Genomic DNA, 11,195 nt, shown 5'->3' with positions numbered 1-11,195 from the left:
GGTGCAGCTGTCAAAGCAATAAGGTAAATGAGTCTCAGACTAAAATGGATTTCGCAGTAGAACTGTGTTCTCTGATAAATAGGGGAGATTGAACTCCAGCACCATCCCGCTATTCCTTGGTAATGCCCCATTTGGGCGCCGACTGGGTGGTCTTAAGCCCACTGCCACCCTGGCTAACACCGGCCACACCAATCAAGGCCCCGCAGCTGAGACCCTGAGTGACCCGCTTCAGGGGCCTTTTTCAAACTCCGATTCACTCATTTGTGTGGGATGCTTTTTTCGCTACTTTATTTATGGGATTACATAAATGAGCCATTAAAAATGTAAATCTTCAGAACAGTGGAATAATACAGATTTAAACAATAAGCTCGGGGCGGTACAGTACAGAAACCGCCCTGCCCCAGCACTATCACCCCATCGTGACTATGGCAACAATAGGGGGTTCAGGGAAGGACAGAGGGGAGAGAAATAAAACGTCCCCGCACTGGGGCCGTCATTGGCACCAGAGAAAGATTAGGGTGTTTTTTTAAAGGAGTATTAGAACAATAATGAAGATGCGCCATTATAACCAACAAAGGAGCTGGGGCATCCCACACAGTGCGGGTGTCAGACAATCAAGGCACCGCAGATTTGAGAAGTTTATCCCACCTCATGGCAAAGTATTTAACCCTTTTGTGGCTTTTGCAGATGAAAAAAAAAAAAAAGGAAAAAAGAAAAAAGGAGAAGAGTTGGGGGTGGACTCACTCCCGTCTCCTCATCTAGTTGTGATAGTTTTAGGGTTACATTTTTAAAAAATACTCTGTTTCTGCCTGTGAATTCTATGGGTTCCTTTCATCTGGGTTAGTAAATTAGCCTGGGAAAATGCTGCTACCTTCCTGCACTGAGCAGTCCCTGGCTGGCTGGGAACAGGGACGATATGTGGTGGCCAGGGGATCTGACCATATGGTAACCAAGGCAGGGGAGGAGGAGGTGGCAATGGGCCTGCTGGAGAGAACCTGTGGAGGAACCTCACAGGCCCCTTGAGGTCCTCCTGTGCCAGGCTGGGGATGGCTCAGACCGTGAGAGCTGTGAAGGTCAGATTTGGAAGAGGAAGACCACATTGAGGGAAGGTAGATTAGATTGGCCGAAAAAGACTGCCTGTAGTATTGATCACTAAAAGAAGTAAGTGTTCTGTTGTTGGTTACACGCTAGGGGTGGGGAATGGGGCCATAAATGGTTATAGAGGCCTGCTTTAAAAGTAAGAGGATGGACCGGGAACAGTAGTTCATGCCTGTAATCCCAGCACTTTGGGAGGCCGAGGCGGATGGATCACCTGAAGTCAGGAGCTTGAGACCAGCCTCGCCAATATGGCGAAACCCCGTCTCTAATAAAAATACAAAAATCAGCTGGGTGGGGTGGTGTGCGCCTGTCATCCTAGCTACTCGAGAGGCTGAGATAGGAGAATCGCTTGAACCCAGGAGGCGTAGGTTGCAGTGAGGCAAGATCATGCCACTGCACTCCAACCTGGGAGACAGAGCGAGACTCCATATCAAAAAAAAAAAAAAAAAAAAAAGTAAGCAGATGGACACCTATGTACCTTGTAGCACTATCATAACTATCATAATAGCCAAGAGGTGAAGAAACCCAAGTGTCCATCAACAGATGAATAACAAAACACGCACATGTATACAATGGGATATTAGACTCAAGAGGGAAAGAAATTCTAACAGAATATTAGCCTCAAGAGGGAAAGAAATGCTAACAGATGCTATGACGTGGATGAACTTTGAAGACATTAGGTTCAGTGAAATAAGCCAGTCACAAAAGGACCAGTACCATATAATTCCACTTATATGCAGTACCTAGAGCAGTCAACTTCATAGAGACAGAAAACAGAATGATGGTTGCCAGGGTCTGGGAGCAGAGGAGAATGGGCAGCTATTGTTTAATGGGTGCAGAGTTTCAGTTTTGCAAGTTGAAAAGAGTTCTAGAGATGCATGATGGTGATGGTTGTAAAACGATGTGAATGTACTCAATGCCATGAAACTGTACATTTAAAAATGGTGAAATGGTAAATTTTATGTCTCTTTTACCCCAATTTTTTAAAAGTAAATAATTGTTTAAAGAAAAGGCAGAGCATACAAAGAAGCATGCCTGTAGTATTGATCACTAAAAGAATTAAGCGTTCCTGCCGGTAACAGGTTAGGCCTTAGGCCCTCCGTGAGAAAGATCTGGGAAGTTGCAGAGCCTTCCCCTAAAGCCACAATAAGTCAGTGTCTGAACTTCCCTCCAGTTAAGTCAAGTAGGTACCATAGGATTGCAAACTTACGCTTAGCAGAGGAAGTCTTTGCATGAAGGAAGTCGAATGTGGATCCTGACGTAGGATGAGGGAAACCTTTTCTGCTGCATCAGACACGGGGCTCTCCCTGCTCCCTTCCCTCAGCAAAGAGTCCTTCAAACTGATGGGCCCTGAGGCCCCTCTGCGGAGTCCTGTGTTGAAAATCCCTGCTCTCTGCTGAGGTCCTGCCTGCCTTGACCATCACCATGCAGTCCTGCTACCTAACAGTTCATTGCATTGGTGAGGATGCCAAAGCATATGCAGCATGGTGGGGATTCGCCATGCCTGGTGAGCAGCCTGCAGCGCACTCCAGGAGCTCCTCAGGAGAGACAGCTGGGACGTGAGAGTGCAGGTGACCCCAGAAAGAACAGACTTGAATGTGAGCCCAGGTGAGACTCTCCCACCCTTGATGCCCAGCTCCCTTGTCTGCAGGTGGTGCAATGACCTTTTGCACCCTGTTTCCTCTTACAGGTACCACCTGAGTACCCACAGCCTGGGAGGTCCAGGTGAGCTGGGTTACAAACACAGCTGCCTCTGCTCAGTGGAGATCCATCAGGTCTGCGTCTCTGTATCCCGGTCTTGAGATGGTCTTTCTCCCAAGCTTTTCTTATTGCCTCTCTGGCCCAGCCCCAAAGGTAACTTTTGCATCACCTTCCTGCATTTGCTTCTTCCCCCACCATGTTCCCGGAAATGTCTAGCTCCTAAAGAAATGGCTTCAGGCTTTACAAGGTATAATCATTTGCTTCCCACAGCTAATCCACACGAGGGAGAAAAGGCCCATTTCATAGCTCCCTTGGGAAATTTTGGGGAGAGAAGGCACAAACAAAATGACCTCCCAACTCACTGAAGGCTTCTAATCACAGAATCTTAGAACTCTAAACCCAATAAAACTCTAAATCCATCCCCCTTTTAACCACTATTCCTAATTTTGAGTATATTCTTCCATATTGGCCAGGTAAACAAATGCACCCTGTGGTCAGCGTGGTTTGTTATTCCTAGATGAAAATGGAAGCCTAATCTATGTGTACTTCTGAATTGGCTTGACTATATAGACAGTCATCCTCACTATCCCCACCACAGTCCACATTCATCAAGCGACTGCTGTGAATCTCTGCTGTGTATGCATCATCTCCTTTTAGCCTTACAACACCTCCTTGGGGTCCATGCTATTATTATCTCCACTTTCCACAAGAGGAGGCTAAGAACCACCTAAAACTCTAAAACTCTTAAGAGCTATGTCTTCTCTTTCTACCCTATGCCTCTTCCCACTTGGTGCTTAGCTCTGGGTTTGGCAGTTGTACATGTTGGGAATGATTGTTTTCATGGTGTAGTCTATTTATTTACTCAGGTCTTCTTGAATGTCTCTCAACATTTCCTCTTTCTTTTTTTTAAAGAGTCAAGGTCTCACTGTCACCCAGGCTGGAGTGCAGTAGTGCAATCATTGCTCACGGTAACCTCAAACTTCTGGGCTCCAGTGATTCTCCTGTGTCAGCCCCCAGAGTAACTGGAACTACAGGTATGCACCACCACACACAGCTAATTTTTTTATTTTTTATCTAGCTATGTTGTCCAGGCTGGTCTTGAATTCCTGGCCTCAAGTGATCTGCCTGCCTCAACCTCTCAAAGTGCTGGGATTGAAGACATGAGCCCCCGTGCCCAGTCCATTTATTTCAGCAATCTGAATTACAAGAGTGATAGATGCTCATTGTCACAATTCAAGCAGTGCATAGAGGTGCTAAAGTGGAATTAATAATCTTACCCTACCCCCTTTTAATAGCTACCACCAACTTGGAGCTTATTCTTCCACATTTTTCTATACAAACATATACAGGTGGAGATAGGCTTGTTCATTATTCTTAGATGAATGGAATCCTATCTATAATTCTGTAATTTCAATTTTTCGTTTAAACAATGTATAACATGAATATCCCTCAAAGTCAATTCATATACAAGTGTTTCCTTCATTCTTCTTAATAGCAGCAAAATATCACATAATATGAATGAACTGTATATATCCCATTGGTAACTGACACACATTAGATTCCCTTTTGGCTATCACAAGCCATGATGCACTCTGTACATTTATTTCTGATACACATATTTCTAGAAATGGGATTTCTGTTTCAGAAAGTCAGACCCATTTTAAACTTTAATATTTAGAAAATATTGACAACTTATGTTTCAAAAACGATATAGTAACTTATAGTCTGATCCTGTAGAGAATACTCATTCCTGTACCACTACCAGCCCTGTATGATACCAGTCATTTTTGATAAACAAATGGGCAAAAACTGGAATCTTATTATTGCTTTAATTTGCATTTCTGTGACTGCTATGAGATTGAGCAATTTTTTATTTCAGGATCTCTGGTCCCTGCCTGCCACCTGTCACCACCAGGTTCCCACGAGTGTGTAAAGGCTGTGATCTGTGGGTCAAGCTCAGAACAGGAACCTGGGAACATCTAAGAATCATCTGCGAATGTGAAAATGAATTTGGAGCACTTCCCTCCTTACGGCCCTCCAGGAGGAAGAGGTTATGACTGTCTGCTAGATGGGGTTCTCAACATTTGCTACATGTTGGAATCATCTGCAGAGCATTAAAAAATATTGTGCCCAGCTTCCAGAGCTTCTGACTTCATTGGCCTAGAGTGCAACTGGGTATCAGGAATTGGTGGAGACTCTGCCGGGTGATGTTTATGTGCTTCCAGAGTTGAAAATCACTGTTCTCAAGATAATGTAGATGAGTAAGAATTTTCAAAATGTATAGACTCTTCTGATCTTATATGTCACAGCCACTGACCTGTCAGAGTATAGGACAGTTGGGAACAGAGGAGCAAAGGACTAGAGAAAGCATGAAGAGTAGGGAAAACCATGTATTTTTCTGATTCCAGCAGGAAATGGAGAGATATTGGACAATACCCTTCTATTATAGCAGGTGGCACTAGAAATACCTGGGTGCACATCTGTTATGTCCACAGATAGTCTCACTGGGGATAAGAGGTGGCCGTGTGGCTGCTGGAAGGATCCCAGTGAGTTTGCAATGGTGGTTGTTGACAGATGCATACACTCGTCCATTCAACAACTAGTTTTTGAGTGACCACTGTGTTCTTGGCACTTTGCTCAGCCCTGGCTATACAGCAGAGAACAGGCCAGGCAGCGTTCCCTTACCAAGCGTACCTTCTAGTGAGAGAAATGGAGATTACACAAGTCACGACCCACGCTGTTATTTAAGTTACAATGTCCATAAGTGCTATGAAAGGAAGTGTGAAAATTGATCACAGAGTCCATTTCTACACTTCTTCGAGCTCCTGTCTAGCCCTCCATCCCATCATCTCAACCCATCCTGAGCACAGAATGGGACTGGTTAAGTGGCATTGAATTCACAGTCAAATTCTTGCTGTTAGCTGAAGTGAATTTACAAATGAGAATTAGGCTCAAACAGGTGGATTCCTTATTGCTTCCCCAGTGCTCAAGATGGAATAGAGGGCTTTTGGTGCTATGATATGAAGAATGTGTAGAAGTGATATCATCTGCCAGAGTCCTGCAGAGGAGGGCTGATATAGCTGGGCTAACCAAGTGAACTTAAGCTAACAAAACAACACATTCACAAGTTGAGAATAGTATTATTTATGGCAGCTATATATATATATTACATATGGCAGCTATATGTGTACTGAGGAGGTTCTGAGTAGAGAAATGTAGGGTGTGGGTGGGGTGGAAAGCTGGAGGCACGGGAGGACAGGATCTATGAGAGAGGGAAGCGCTAGCAAAGAGGCAAGGCCACATCAGGAAAAAGAAAAACACTCCAGTTCCACGCTGTGAGCTGCTCTTCCCTCTTGCCTGGCTGCTGGCCTTGGCAATATCCCCAACGCGTTCCCGAGGCTTCGCCAGTGTGTCAGAAATATAGTCCTTCCCAAGGGTCTTCCCTAAGGCCTCATCAGAACGAGGCCTTTATACCACAGAGGACACACACATCACGCCGACTGGACATCTCAGAGGGCCCATGGCATGTTTTCAAATTGCAGAGAGCAAAAGAGAGGCCGTAGTTAGGACTGATCATAGCTCGTCCTCAATCGTGTTGATGAGTGCAGGTAAGCCAGGCTATAGAAACCCAAAGACAGTTTCTACTTGGTTTGAAATGGAATTTTTTCCTTATTGGACATATAAAGGCAGATTGGGAGTCATTTGAGGGCACAGACTGACTAATTTTTTTATTCTATTAACAAAGTAACTTGCTTATAATAGGAATGCAATAAATCTTTGCTTTAGGCTTTTGCAACTTGCTTTCATCCACCTAGAGTACTTCCTTCTCTCATTCCTGTCCTCTCTTCCTCTTCAACAATCCAAATTCCACACGGCATCCTCATCCAGTTTTAGCTGAGTAAGGTTCTTCCTCTCCTCACTCAGGCACTCCATTTTGACCACACTCTATTCTGGCAGGTCCCCTGTCACTGGGGCAGGTCTTCTCATTTTGTTGTATCCCCACGGCACTGCCTGCTCTGGGAATCTCTGGGCTATTTTTTATCTTTTGGCCTCAGTGCCCAGCACTGTGCTACACTGAAATAGTCTTTACATTTCTGAATAAGTGAATGGATGACTGAATGAATGAATGAATGAAGTAATAGCTGTTATGTGTGCATAGTTACAAACTAATTTAAGAACCCCATTGGTTCTTAAGCAATAAGTTGTTGGAGAGTTTACTTTTATTAGTGTTACCCGTCCCATTTTGGTATCATGTGAATTTTGAATAAATTAATAGATAAAATTACTAGAACAACACAAAATAACTCCCACTTTATGATATTTACCTCATGCCAAACTCATCTCTAAGCACTTAAGATATAGAATAGTTTCGGCTGGGAGCAGTGGCTCACACCTGTAATCCCAGCATGTTGGGAGGCCGAGGCGGGTGCATCAGAGGTCAGGAGATCGAGACTATCCTGGCTAACACAGTGAAACCCAGTCTTTACTAAATATACAAAAAATTAGCCAGGCGTGGTGGCGGGCGCCTGTAGTCCCAGCTACTCAGGAGGCTGAGGCAGGAAAATGGCATGAACCCAGGAGGCAGAGCTTGTAGTGAGTCAAGATCAAGCCACTGCACTCCAGCCTGGGCGACAGAGCGAGACTCCGTCTCAAAAAATAAAAATAAAAAAAAAATATATATAGAATAGTTTCTACTGTAGACTTTATCCCTGACTTACTGTAATCTAGATACATTGTATGTGTATACACATACACACACACACACACACACACACACACACACACACACTTTCTCTGATGAGTGGAATCTTCATCATTCATTGTTGCTTAACTATATAATACACCTTATCAATTTCTTACTCAAATCGAAACCACTATGTGAATTCAAGAACACAAATTTTCCTTCCCAAAATTATAGCTTGTGTTGCTATGATCATTTTTCTATAGAATAGATAACTTCAAAAGAGTGAGAGAACAATTTCCATGGATGCCAAAGAAAGATCATTTCCATTGCTATTGGTCCCACTAATGCTGCTTTTCAACCCTGTTTTCTACAAACTGGGGCTACAAAGGGAGGCTGGAATAACTTGTCCTAACTGTGTGACTCAAGACAAATGTTTTCATTTTATAAGCATGTTTTTACATGTCGAGAGAAATTGAAATGTACAGATGATGAAAATCACCCTTTCAGGTCCTTTTTATTTTCAGGTTAGGGGAGTATGTTCAAGGGACATTAAATTCATAGGGTGAAATTCGTGTTAGCTGAAGTAAATTTATAAATTGAGAATTAGGTGCAAATAGCTTAATTTCCTGTTACTTCCCTAATTCTCAGGCGGGGATAGAAGGCTTTTAGAGATATGATATAAGAAAGTGTGTAGAAGAGAGATCTTCTGCCAGAGTTTGGGGACTCTGATGATGATGAGAGAGATGATGATGGTGAGGAGGACGAGGACAATGACCAGTAAGGAGAAGGGGGAGGAGAAGGAGCAGGAAGAAAAGCACCATCAGTGATGCTGCTCATTCAAGGGGATGTTATTCATGCATCCTCAGTGCACGGCATCTATGGGTTAACGTAGTGACTAAAGGTCAATTTTTTTAGTACTCGCAATATTGTAAAACTGCAGCGTGTCCTGAAAGGCCTGCCATTTTGTCTTTTAGCCCGAATCAGGCCTCTTCACCTGGGAAATGCCCTGCAGTCTTGTTCACCTTTCTGGGCCCTGGGCACTTGGCAGGCACAACAAGAATGCAGAGCTGTCGTTTTTAAGACTTTAGCAGGAGGGTTCTGCCCAGAATTTCACTGCTGCTTTCCCAGTGAGTGGCTTGGATTGATGTTTTTGTTGTTTATCCAAAAAAAAAATGAATAAACAAAACCCGGTGACAGCATTGCCTCTTCTTGTGTTCTCTCTCACTGTTTTGAGGTAATCAGCATGTTTAAAGTTACCATCAATTCGTCTTCTATATTTTGCCTTCTTCAGAAAAAGGAACTAAAGCCCACTAACTAGTTTAAAAGAGATGACACAAACAAAGCAGGCTTTTTCCTCCTCATGAACTGTGTATATAATTACTTGAATAATGTTGAATTTCACCCATATGCTGGGGAAGGGAAGAAAAAACAGCAAAAATAACTACTGTGAATTCAAACCGCAAATGAATGGAACTGGCCTCATTCATAAATGTCATATGAAGCTTTGGTTTAAAAGGCAAGTCTGTCATTCCAGGGACAGCAGCTGTTGTTATGTTGAACAAAATGGATACAAATGGGTATTATTTTAAAGTGAAATGCTTAATTTCAGGCCTAACAAGCACACTGTCCTCTGTGTAGCCCCGTGTCACACGAGCCATGATCTCCAGTAGAGGGCTTGATTGCACAGGAAATCAAGCTCCCGGGCTGTGGCTGACCGGACCAGCGAACACACTGGCAATGTTTGAGTTACTATGGCAATCACAAAATAGGAAGGCCTTTTCTTCTTTTCCCCATCTCTGCATGCAGCCGCAGCCTGCTCCTGAATAGGCCACATCTGCAAAAAGTTTTAACACGGTACTCAGATAAAGAAAAGGATCCCAAAAATGGGCACTGACCCGTCTCAAAAAATGTTGCAAATTTTACATACAAGAATTGGGGAGCTGGGCCACTTTGCACAGGTTATGTCATAATGCAAACACAAAGGGATAAAAGCGCATGGAGGCTTTGGCTGTCAGATATTGAGAGGAGGGAATGGCAGAAGTAAATGACAGCTTAAATGCAGATGTAAGGAGAAAAGTCAAAGATGGGTGACAGAAAGTTACTGGTCAATGAATAAGGGAGAAATTTCAGACACACACACAAAAAACAGACAAAAGGGTAAAATACAATAAAATCTAGCTATAGAGATTTACTGAGAAAACCCCCCAAAGCATATTTAGCAAATCTTAGAACTATGAAACCCTGTGAAACCAACACATGGCTCTTTAGACAGGGCCTTTGTAGACTGGCTGCGTCCCACCACTGTTTCCACGCAACTTACGGATGGGAGAGGATGTTTCAAACAATGGAGGCGCCTCCGGGAACTGGTGTTTTAGGCACAGCTTGGAAAAATGGATGTTTGCTGATGGAAGAAATATAGAAAGACAGGTAGAGATGATCCTTGGAGACAGGCCTTTCCTGGAATGGAGACACTGGCTCACAGGAATTCATAAGGAGTTATTTGGGGCTGACACCCCTTCCTCCACCCTATTCTCTTGCCCCCACATTTCTTTAAAATTTGTTACTTAGTCAGATTTTGTTTGTTTCCTCCTCTCTCCCGGGTCGGAAGGTGATTCAGCAGATTTCTGGAGTGGAGCTGCCTGCCCATGCTCTTGTCATCTTTAGGTTGTAGAAGGACAGGCCTCCTTCCCGCTCTGTTCCACCCTCACCCCCTCCACCCAGCCAAGGGCCGAGGGACCAGGCATCTGTCTTGAAAAACCCAAGTGTCAAGAAGAAGCAAAAATACTGAAATTAATCTTCACTGCTTTTAACTTAAAGAGCTATTCATGGCGTGAAAGCAGTTGGAAAAGACTTGGGTGGATAGTGAACTGAGAAGTCACCATTTGCAAGAGTTGAAACTCAGAGGGAAGAATACTTTTAAATAGCATGAACTCGCCACAAAAAGTCACAGTGCTCAAAGGCATCCAGAGTCCAGTAAAACTGACACTACATTTCACATTCATTGACTCTTGTTCTTTTGGGGGAGTTTTCGTATGAAGAGAAAGAGACAATGGAAGACAATAGTGCTACCTTATCAAAGTTCATTCATGCAGTTATTTCAAATACTTTTAACTGCTTGTCAATAGGTCTCCCAAGTCTCTGAGATTCTAAACGTTCTGTCACGTTTGTGTACTAACCACTTAAAGTTCTGCTGAAGCTTTGTGCCCCGGACTGCCTCCCCTTTATGTGGGTCAAAATGCAAGGCAAAGCCATTGTGTTAACCGGCCTTCATTAAATTCATTGATTTGACCTGTATTTTAAAGACCAAAAGTCAAACGGAATGGGAAGTTAAAGTTCCCATACAAAATCTTCCCGTGGGCACTTTTCGGCTTCCTTGAACTGTCTGGTGTGTAGGCAAAGGATATTTTAGGGCTGTTTGAAGTCTGGCTTGCTGCCCCACAGCATTTTTGCTTACATGTATTTTTGGAGAAAAGTTTGGGTTTGTTCTTAATTTTATGCGAGGATGAAACAACGCTAAAGTTGAAGGAAGTCTGTTATCTTGAATTTGATTTTCTTCCCAAGGAAGTGGTTTTGCTCACCTTCTTCAGCAGCTTGACGAAGCTACAGCTGAGGCTGGTCCTGCTGCCCTACGCTGGGCTGTCTGTCCTTGCTCAAACCTTCCCGATCGTGAATTGTCATTTTTTCAGTCAGTACGCACCTTTGGACTTGAAGT

At 43.6% G+C, this 11,195-nt stretch overlaps 1 long non-coding RNA gene across 1 annotated transcript; it reads left to right on the top strand.

Moving 5' to 3' along the window:
• The first annotated feature begins 3,002 nt into the window (after positions 1 to 3,002).
• Positions 3,003 to 4,829, top strand: LOC139359239 (uncharacterized). Its single transcript, XR_011615177.1, has 3 exons — positions 3,003 to 3,046; positions 3,712 to 3,833; positions 4,679 to 4,829. It is a non-coding gene; the product is annotated as an uncharacterized lncRNA (long non-coding RNA).
• The last annotated feature ends 6,366 nt before the right edge of the window (positions 4,830 to 11,195 follow it).

Source organism: Macaca nemestrina, chromosome 16 (genome assembly GCF_043159975.1).
Source record: "Macaca nemestrina isolate mMacNem1 chromosome 16, mMacNem.hap1, whole genome shotgun sequence".
Classification (NCBI taxonomy): Eukaryota; Metazoa; Chordata; class Mammalia; order Primates; family Cercopithecidae; genus Macaca; species Macaca nemestrina.
Note: the sequence above shows the minus strand (reverse complement) of the source record. Positions and strands in the feature narration are given on the sequence as shown.